This window comes from Anopheles gambiae, chromosome 3 (assembly GCF_943734735.2).
Source record: "Anopheles gambiae chromosome 3, idAnoGambNW_F1_1, whole genome shotgun sequence".
Taxonomy (NCBI): Eukaryota; Metazoa; Arthropoda; class Insecta; order Diptera; family Culicidae; genus Anopheles; species Anopheles gambiae.
In genome coordinates this window covers 45,780,078-45,790,059 of record NC_064602.1, presented here as the reverse complement: position 1 = coordinate 45,790,059, position 9,982 = coordinate 45,780,078, and the positions used below count along the sequence as shown (strand labels likewise).

Below are 9,982 nucleotides of genomic sequence, written 5' to 3'. Positions count from 1 at the left end.
CAAAATAAAGTGCTTCCTGCTTACAATTTTCCATTTTTTCCATTTTGTTGTTGTGGAAAATGATTCGCTATCGTACTGCTTTATTATTTTTTTGAAACGTTATTGGTGATATGATTAAGAATGTGCTGTACCATACCATGACAAAAATGAAAAGATAGCTTAAAGAATAAATATGTTTTCCAAAATTGATGAAAATCACTGTGACAAAATAAAGTGCCCACTTTATTCATTCTACACAAAATATTTTTCTGAACAAATGTAACACCAAACTTATAATTTATATGCATTTCTTTGCAATTCTTGTTATGTTGAGGATATTTGGTGTGTTTTTATTTTATTTTAAAAGGAGTTCTGCATCTAGTTTTTGCGTCTGGTTCGTCTCAAGCGTTACTCAGAGCTTTAAAATTATTTGTTTGTTACACCAGTTGTATCCACCTAGAACCTACGCACCTAGAATCTGCCACAAACTCTCGATGGCACTAAGATTTAGACTTTGTGGAGGACATGCAAAGTGTTTTATTAGAAAACGAGAAGAGAAATATTTGTTTATTGATTGTATGTGTTAGCATTAGCCTGTAGGAACATATTTTTAGTTTTCAAACTCCGTTTTTTTAAATGGTTTATCCCAAAGTATTAATGAAAGGTGCTAATATAGGTATCAGCTATCATTATACTTTCAATTCAGACCAGTTTTCCCCTTCCATCTCCTCACCCGATTTACAACAGAGTTAATAAAGCCAAATGGTTTCGATATTATCAAGAACATGCATATATACCTTTAGATTGTTGAAAAACTGATCTTTGGACAGATGAGTCTACATTAGAACTGATGTTCCAACATATCTAGACGATAACCAACAAATGATGATGTATGAAGGGTGCAATGTGATGACCAGGGAGGGGTTTTCTATACGAGAAGTGGGGAGCATGGTACGAAACGACGACATAATGAGAGTTAATACCTATGTAAGCATCCTGCGTGAATTTATCTGTTTTATGTGAAAAATTCGGAGTTAGTAAATACAGGCGGTCCCTGAGATCAGTGGCGGATTAAGGGTATGGGGGCCCTAGGCGGAAAGCCGAGTTGAGGCCCCCTGTTAATGGTAAATGTTGTTGTAGCGGGGGGGGGGGGTGGTAGCGGCACTAAACTTGCTGTGCTGTGTGATTGCTGCCGGGGGGGGGGGGGGGGGGGGGGGTGATATGTTAACATACTATAAACCTCTTCAATTTTCAATGTTTTCTACAGGTGACTTCTTACCCTTCATGGTGTCCATTTTTCCCATATAAGGTGTCCATCTTACCCGGACATTTCAAAACTGCACGAAAAAAAATCATGTTTTTATTGCATGAAAAAAAAACATAAACATCTATAGAAACTTTAAATTTTCAACACATTTTCCGATAAAACATGAGTTTAAGATAATATTCTGCATACCTACCTTCCCCTATCTAACAATGTATATTCGGTCCCCGAGATAAACGGTTAATGGGGACCAAAAACGGTCACTAAAAAACCACTTATCTTGAATTTCCGCGTAAGTCGAAACTCGTTATTTCCAACAAAAATGTCTCTAATTGTCGTATAATTTTGCAAGTAGGGGATGGTTTTATCTACCTTGTTAACTATTTGATATCATACTGAATGAATACATTTTTAACCTTTTGTTTTACAGTTATTTAACCTTTTGAAATGGTATTTCGGATTCGATATAAAGAGAAATTACCTTGCATTTGACAATTTATGTTTCAAACCAGTAAAATTTGCTCAAAGAACTGTCAAATTAAACAAATAAACGCGTATCTCCGAATCCTCCTATAAGAGGTATCGTGTGTATCAGAGACTGCCTGTAATTATTTCAAAAACGTATAGAACATAAAGGGAATTATGTTAAACGCTTCAAGCACAAATATAAACAATATTTACTCTGTAGAGCAATGCAGGAAAAAATATAAAACGAGAAATTAGAGATCGCTCCGTTTTTACACTAGATACTACTCCCCATACTAGGAACAGTACCGTCAAATGATGTCCACAAAATATGTCCATCTAATCACGATCGTTTTTAACCAGTTATGTTAAACATGCTCGGTTCCCGGTTGCTGCATCCTGTAGAAATAAGGTTTACCGGGCCATGTCACAACAACGTCGATTCTTAGGCAACAAATAGGCCAATTTCTCCATTGTTCAATACCCAATTTGCTTACCTTGTACATTTACTATCCTGCTTTTAACAAATGACAAAAATGAACTTGCTCCACACAACATTGATCTTGACTACCAAATAAGTTTATTTTTCTTCTTTTACATCTGACAATATATCTTATACAATGTAAGTAGATTTTTTCTGCAATTGTGTGTGTGTGTGTATGCTTCATTTCATCCACGTATCTCCCCTCCTTTGTGCTAGATTGTAAGGACCATTGTCCTGTTACGTTGCATTTCGTTTGAATTCCTTCAGCTCGTTAGAATAAGTAAGCTTGGGTTGAAATGTTCTCCGGTTCGTTATTAGTGTTAGCTGCGGTATAGTTTAGTTGACATTGACTGATGGTGAAGGATCAGGAGGGCATGTGAAGAAGGTGAAAGCAAATGGCAATATTACAGAGGTTACCTTAAACCTTAGTTCTTTCTGCCAACATACATTTGCCGGTAATGTTTACTCTGTAATTCATTTCGTAGGTTGATTTTTTCTCTTCTGTAATTGTTTGATTGAATGCACTTGCTCTTTTCAGTGCAGGTTTGACTGTTGATTTACATATGTCTTTATGCTGAAGTAAAAACTCTTCATACACTTGTCGTTTTGTGGATTGGATTGAAAGTATTCAACATAAAACCATTATCGAATGCTGTCTGCACGACGGTTGTGTTACGTAAAACGATTTAAGAACATTCGTTTTTGGTTTACTTTTGGGCAATTTGCGGCTCACTGTACCGATTCGGTTCCTACAGCTAATAGTTACTTTTCACCATATTTTTAATGTTATCTTTACATTTTTTCATACATCAAACTCATCAAATAATTCTTACATCGTAGATCAGTGTTTCTGCCTTTTGTTGTATATTGATAAAGGGTTACACAAATGTAAAAGTAACGTTGTAGTATTTCACCGACCGTATTAAAAGACAACAGGAAAATAAAAAGCCAAAAAATGGTGTTAAAAACTAATTTAAAAAAGAAACGCAAAACTAGCATGAAAACAAATGAACAAATCAACGAAAAATGTAAACATAAACAGTCACTGCGTGTTGCGAGTGAGTATTGTTAGTTAGTAGTACTTAATTTATAGGAACTCTTTTTACCATTTTCGTTAGGTTAGTGTATTTGTTTCTTATCTTCTTTTTAACATTTGCTTTTGCTGCTCATTCCTTTGCGTTTTCTAAGGTTACATTAGCTCGTGGTTGACTACAGAGGGCGGGGTGGATTTAACCGCTGCCATCAACGACATTGTTGAAATCCAAACCTGCATCGAGTTTAATGACCTGCAACATGATGACGTCAAGTAAACATACTCACTATCTCACCCTCTGGAAGAAAACTGGAATCAATTCAAATCACCCACCATGGAAGAAACAACACTTTGCTTCTGGTAGCTTCAGTGTCTTCCGAGTGAAAATTTGAATTGTTTCAAATTCAGTTTTCGTTTTCATCATTTATGACGCTACGGCAATCCTCTGCCACCACGCTCACACATCATGTTTCATCTAATCATTGTGAAATGCTATAATTTATTCTGCCAATCATTGAAAAAGTGTGTCGGAAGCAATACCGCTTCAATAAGCATCGTTTGACATGGAGTATTGTAAAGGTTCTTTTTTTTCTTGTCTGAGGAAAATTTGAACGAACGACTTTAAAATAAGACTAACAAATATGTTAAAATAACAAACTGAACAATTTCCCCACGAGCACCGATCACACCCCTTGCGATCGCGTGCCAAAAAGCAAGGGAACAGGAACTTTGTAGTAGAGGTTGGTTTTCTTTTTTAAGCGCGGTTTAATCTTGGCCTTCCACTGGATGCGTTTGGTTTGTTGTTGGAGTTTTGGGTTTGAACTTGCTTAAAACAAGGAGTATAGATCACAACAGGTTAGTTGAGGGAAATAAACGGCAACGAAGAAAGTAGCCCTGGTATTTGATCTCTGTTCTGCTGCCTTCTGTTGAGTAGTTGTTAGTAGTAATAGTAGTAAGTAGTAGTATTGGTAGTAACAGTAATATTACTAGTAGTAGCAATAGTGTGTTATGTTGGTTGACATTTGACACATGAAAGAACGTTTTCTTCTTCGGCTTCCCTCATCTAAATGATTCACTTTTTTTTTAATGCGGTTGGGTTTAAAAATTTTCTTAGTTTCACTTGTTTAATGCGAGGGCAAAAGTAATCGTTCATGATATGTCGAGTCTTTCTGTGTTTCTTTTATCTTTCGTTATCTCTTTCTCTGACCTTTTCTTGCGCGCGGCGTTCAGTTCAAGTGGATTGAGTTGTAGAAATGTTTGATTATATGTGGTTGTGTGTGTTGTTTATCATTACGATTTGATGTTTAATTTGCATGAATTGCTACGGTTTTCCGGTTTTGTATGGTTATTTTTGCATTTCTTTCTTTGTCTATGTTTGCCATATTCTTTGCTCACACTTGTGTTTTATCGTTTTCTCTCCAATCTCAAATAGGAACAAAATTCGTTTCATTTAAAGTTATGCATGTTTTGCCATTACATGTCCGCACCCTAGCCACCTTTTGAAACAGTCGAACATACTGCTGTCCTCTCTCTATTCAACCTAATAAACTATTATTGTTGTTTTCGCGAGTATCAATTGTCATGTTTTTGTGTAACATTCAATTTTGGTAGTTTCAGTAAATTATTTTTCACGAAACAATGTCCTTCAGTGTGTTTTTTTGTTTTTCATTGTGTGCCTACGTGTGTTGGTGATCGCGTGCAGTGGTGTTTTGGTTTATTTTACCAACAAACCTTTTGTATTCATATTTATACATCGAATAAAATCTCTCTTCGAGTAGTAAAGCGAACATTTTCGTTATAAACGAAATGATTCAATTTGGTGAACAATCCATTATTAAAGATTGTTATATCAGACAGGCAGGTCTGTCTTAAAAAAAATCCAACGCTCGTTACAGTACTAAGTAGGTGGAGTTCGATCCGACAAATTAAACTCTCTCGATGCACTGGTGTGAAAGTTCCAATAGTGTTTTATACATTGCACTGTGTTTCCTGCCGTTTGGACCGTGTAAAGCAGTTGCTCTAGGCAGAAGCTATCATCATCACTAGATTCGGTAAGATCCCACGCACGTTGGGGCAGGGTATGCGTATAAAGTTGCGTCTCTACATGCATCGAATCATTATTGGAAACTGCACAAACTAACTTAAAACATTATCAAACGAAACATAGCCATTTATACATACGCTTGTTTGTTTAGTAGTATCATATAATAGATTCATAATCACGTTGAAGTGAGTGTGTAATGTAATGTCTGTAATATTAATGACAAATGGTCGCACACCCTCATTCCCGATCGGCTCGAAGAATGCGGGTAATGCATTATAGGAACTTTTCATCAGTTAGTGCTACCGCTTAGCCACTGGCCGTATGACTGCCGTCTTCTTTAGCTCTTAGTAAATCTAAAAAAATATCTCATATCAACCGCTGGCTCAATCGAATCATTTCTCCCCTTTCTGCTAATTCCTTTTTATCTCCTAAACAATAGCTGCAAATATTGATGAATTTTAATCCCTACAACGTTAAATCCGTTCTGCTGTCGACTTCAGCAGAACGGTTTGAAAGTTATAGCCTCCCCCGTTCACTCGGTTCACACACACCAACACGAAAGAGACAAAAGGAACGGTGAGCCTCCTCGCATATTCAGCACACCTTCCCTCTGTCTGTTTCATTGCTCAATTTTACCCTATTTCCTAATATCAAACTGTTGTCCGATTAATTATCGCACACAACATTAGCGAACAAATTTTATGTTTCATTGCACATGGATTGTATGTTTGCACATGAGTCGACTGATCGTACGCGCACCGCAAGCAACGATCGAACGCACTCGATCACTGTCACTGTGGGCGACGAATATAGTCGTTAGAGATCAATTGATTTTCTTCGATCGTCAATGAATAATAAATATTCAAAGGGTATGTATGCATATGTTTAACTTTCATCTATTTTACGCACTCGATATTTTTTTGGTTTTGTTTTATGATTTTTATATTTTTTTGTTATATTTTCCCACGTTTTATAAAATATGTCTATGCATTTCGATAAGCTGACTACAATAGTATATAAGATCGCAATGCTTATCTTGTTGACGCCCAAAGAGCCCGCTTGAGTGAAACGGTGGTAAGTTGATGTTGGAATGTTCCACTGGCTGGTCCAAACTGTGTTGTTGATCGCGCAGAAACAGTTGGTTGTTGTTTATGCTGCAATGTTTCGAAAATCGCCCGCATCAAAATGTGGAAACGTGCAAAGAGTAGAGTTTAATAGTTCATGGATCTTTCTGTCAAGTGTTTGGCGCTGGAAACTCTCTACACCTTAGCCCAGAGAACAGCAAAAAGATAGGTAACGGCGCAAAGATGTATGGTACAAGAATCAAAACCCTATCATCGAGATGGATTATGAGATCGATCTCGATCTTTCTGCTGCCTTTTTGATATCATTATGTTCAATGGTGCTTTTACATTATACTGCTGCTTGATTTCGTTTTAATTACACACACACACACACATCGTATGGCATTGTTCGTCATGATTATTCGTCTTTTGTGCTTTTCTTTTTGCAGCTTCTCCTGTCCATCACTTTATACATTTATTCATCAGTGTTTCATTGTCTCACACATCATTTTACGCTTTGTTTGCGTGTATTTGTGTAGCTTATGTTATCATTTAATCATTCTGAAACGAACTTTCTTTTCACTTCGGTTCCAGTGTAACTTTCTTAATACTACATGTTATAGTTAGTAGAATTCTAGGTCTCATCTCAATTTGTGTTGAGATGAGAACAAGCGAGGTGCAAAACTGTTCTGTCTGCCATGTGTGTGGCGACGTTTGGGTGTTTATGTTTTACGTCATATTTGATTCTTCCACACTGCAGAATGACACATCATTATAGCTTAGATCCTAAACCCTTTTCAAGGATTAATCGCGCACGGTCAAAGTGGTCTTCACGCTAAACAGTCCGGAGACCTGCTAGTAGGTTCCGATGGCGGAAAAACGCTCCAACCGTAAGGAATTGATCATTAAAATATAAGGTCTAGGAGTAGAACTATGCATTATGCTGATCATGTTCATTTAGCATAAGGGTTGTTTTTTTCCTAATATTTCAAAACACAATCATCAACCAAACGCCGCCACCGCCAGGGCAAACGTTCAGTCTCTTGTAACTTTACATTTTGTCACGATCACGATTTGCGTTCACATGATTTTTTTGCTGATGTTTTTCTTTTCTCCTTTTCTCTCCTACTCACATGTGTGTATATGCGTCTCGGGGGGTGTGTATCTTTTCCTTTCATTTTCTATCTCATCTTCTTTTCGTTTTGTTTCACTTCCCAAAAAACATCGAACAATCCGATTTTGGGATAAATTCATGCGCCTAAATAGTACAATTATTACACTCTCGTTTATAACGTATATTTTTATCTATGTTTCATGTTTTATTTTTCTTTATTTTAGAGTAGGAACTTAATTGTTGCATTTCTTCTGTTTATCTGTGTTTCTTCCTGCTTCCTGCATCTGTATCGTGTCGCACTTGCTCTTGCTTCTTTTGCGCGCGTGTTTTACGCCGCAATCGGTTATGTCAAATCGTATTTTTACGTCAGGTTTGTGCTCCTGGTGAAACTGTTCAGTTTTGACGATCTTGTGCGTTTGCTGCTAGAGCAAACGCTCCCTTTCAGGATAGAACGGAGCGCAGGGTTCGTGCGGCGGGTATCGTTGTGTGCATTTCTCGTGCTTTGTTCTGTGTAAAGCGAGCGGGTTTCGGCAGGAATCTGTTTCCCTTTCCGTGGTTTGGAACGTATATTGTAGTTGTTGAAACATTCGAAATGTTTTGTAGGCTGTAGAACCCAAACCATTTTTAAGTTGATCATTCGTGCTCGGGAGCGTGTGTAGTCCACTCGAAGGTTATTTTAGTACTAAGTGATAGATTTCCAGCTAAGGAAACCTGTCTAGCAGTTTAGTAGAAACGTCAATGAACGAAGGTGTGAAAGCAAGGACAGAACGAATGAGAATTATATTGTGCTGTGCTGTTCAATTGCACTAGAACGAGAAAATATAATAAAAAAAAAACAATTTAAAACAATCTTTTATACACTTTTATCGCAATACAAAAACATACCTGCAATGAAACAAAGTAGTGGAGTTGGTTACAGCAAATGAATTAGCTAGAGTTTCCATAGTCGATTCCGTTGAGTGTTCGTATCTATAACGAAGAGTACATAGAATGAGTAAACTGTCATTAGTAAATAGGAATTGGTATGACTATAAATAGAACGACACGTAGCATCAGTAATACATAAATTACAGCAAAACAATACAGAACATAAAACTGAATGGTATAAAAAAAAGGAAATAAAATGGCGTCCCTCCGTTAGAAGGCAATCTGCTGACTATGCGCTAATGCTCACTTTCCATCTCAGTCAGGCGCATTCGCCTATGTGTATCATCGTCACTCTTAATTAAAGCAGCAAATTAAACAAAGCACCATCGCTCTCGTTCTCCATGCTCATGATGCTGCGGAAAGGGTCAGGGATGGAGGAGAACACGATGGAGAAGCACACAACGGAAGCGCACTGAGACGAGATACTCATTCGCTTAATGGTAGTAGTGATAGTGGCTGTGAGACGACTAATCGAGACAAAACGATGGATGCAGTACAGTATAGAGATTATTTCCAGCGAGCGATGTACGAAGGGATGAAAGAATAAATGAATCAAAGTTACGTTGGGATGATGGCAAGCCGGGTTTGCGTAAGAATGAATGAGAGATAATCAGTGTGAGAGAGTGAGAGAGAGCACTTCGTACCACCCATTTTCATTTTCCTCGCTTGGTTTAGCGTTCCGTTTAGTGAAATGATACGAAAGTAAAGAAATGCTTACTGTAGCGGGTGTGTATTGGTGTGAAACAAAAACCCTCGCTACAAAATCGCGACCGGCTTTAGGTGAAGTGTGACAAACGAAAGAGAGAGGCAGAGAGAGGTAGAGAGAGAGCGCAGTAGGTGGAGAAGAGAAGTTAACCCGTAAGTAAGAAAGGAACGGAAAACAGCATCTCCCCTTACGAAGGATGTGTTGGAGACACCATCCCGAACCCACGAACAACAACAAAAAAGAGCATCTTTGGCAAGGCGACGCCAGAAAGTGTTTATCATGCGCCTCGGTGTATGAGTGTGTGAGTAGGTGGAAGAAAGGATAGAGAGCCATTTGCCATTTATTTCCATCGGCCGTCAACCCGTACGTGCGCTAATGTGTGAGGTATATAATGAGATGAATATGGTGAGTGAGAGATGCGGGGGATGAGAGAGGGAGGTTGGAGGCGCCTGAGGGGGTGTTGAAGAGAAGGAAAAACGGAAGAGTATAGTGGTGGTGGTAGCAAGGCGGCAAGCAAACAAAGGGAGGAAAAGAACGATTATAGCAATGTTTTCCACCATGATGTTGCCATGGTTTTGCCAACGTATTAGTGAGCGAACGTCGACGTGGGGAGTCTCCGGAAAGACATTGGGCAAACGACAAACACACCAAGCCACACACCACCACCAAAAGGAAGGCAGGAAGGAAGGCACAAGCGGAAAGATGTGTGGATGAAACCACGCTCTCACTGTACTAATTAGTACGCCAAGCGGACAGAACGAGTGAGCAGATTCACTCGACACGAGCAAAGGGGACCCGTTTTTTCCCACCAAAGGATAGATTAATTTATAGGACCGAACCGGAAAAAGGGCGTTCACGATGCTTGAGCTGGGAAAATTAAACGGCGTAGTATCGTGTGGTAG

General features: G+C 38.4%; 1 long non-coding RNA gene across 1 annotated transcript in view; it reads right to left on the bottom strand.

Moving 5' to 3' along the window:
- Positions 1–2,265: 2,265 nt before the first annotated feature.
- LOC133394108 (uncharacterized) overlaps positions 2,266–9,982 on the bottom strand; it is a 70,555-nt gene continuing 62,838 nt past the window's right edge. The window contains exons 3-4 of the long non-coding RNA XR_009766606.1: positions 8,333–8,416; positions 2,266–8,253 (exon numbers count right to left, since the gene is read on the bottom strand). This is a non-coding gene — a long non-coding RNA (uncharacterized LOC133394108). The remainder of the gene's footprint in view (positions 8,254–8,332; positions 8,417–9,982) is intronic.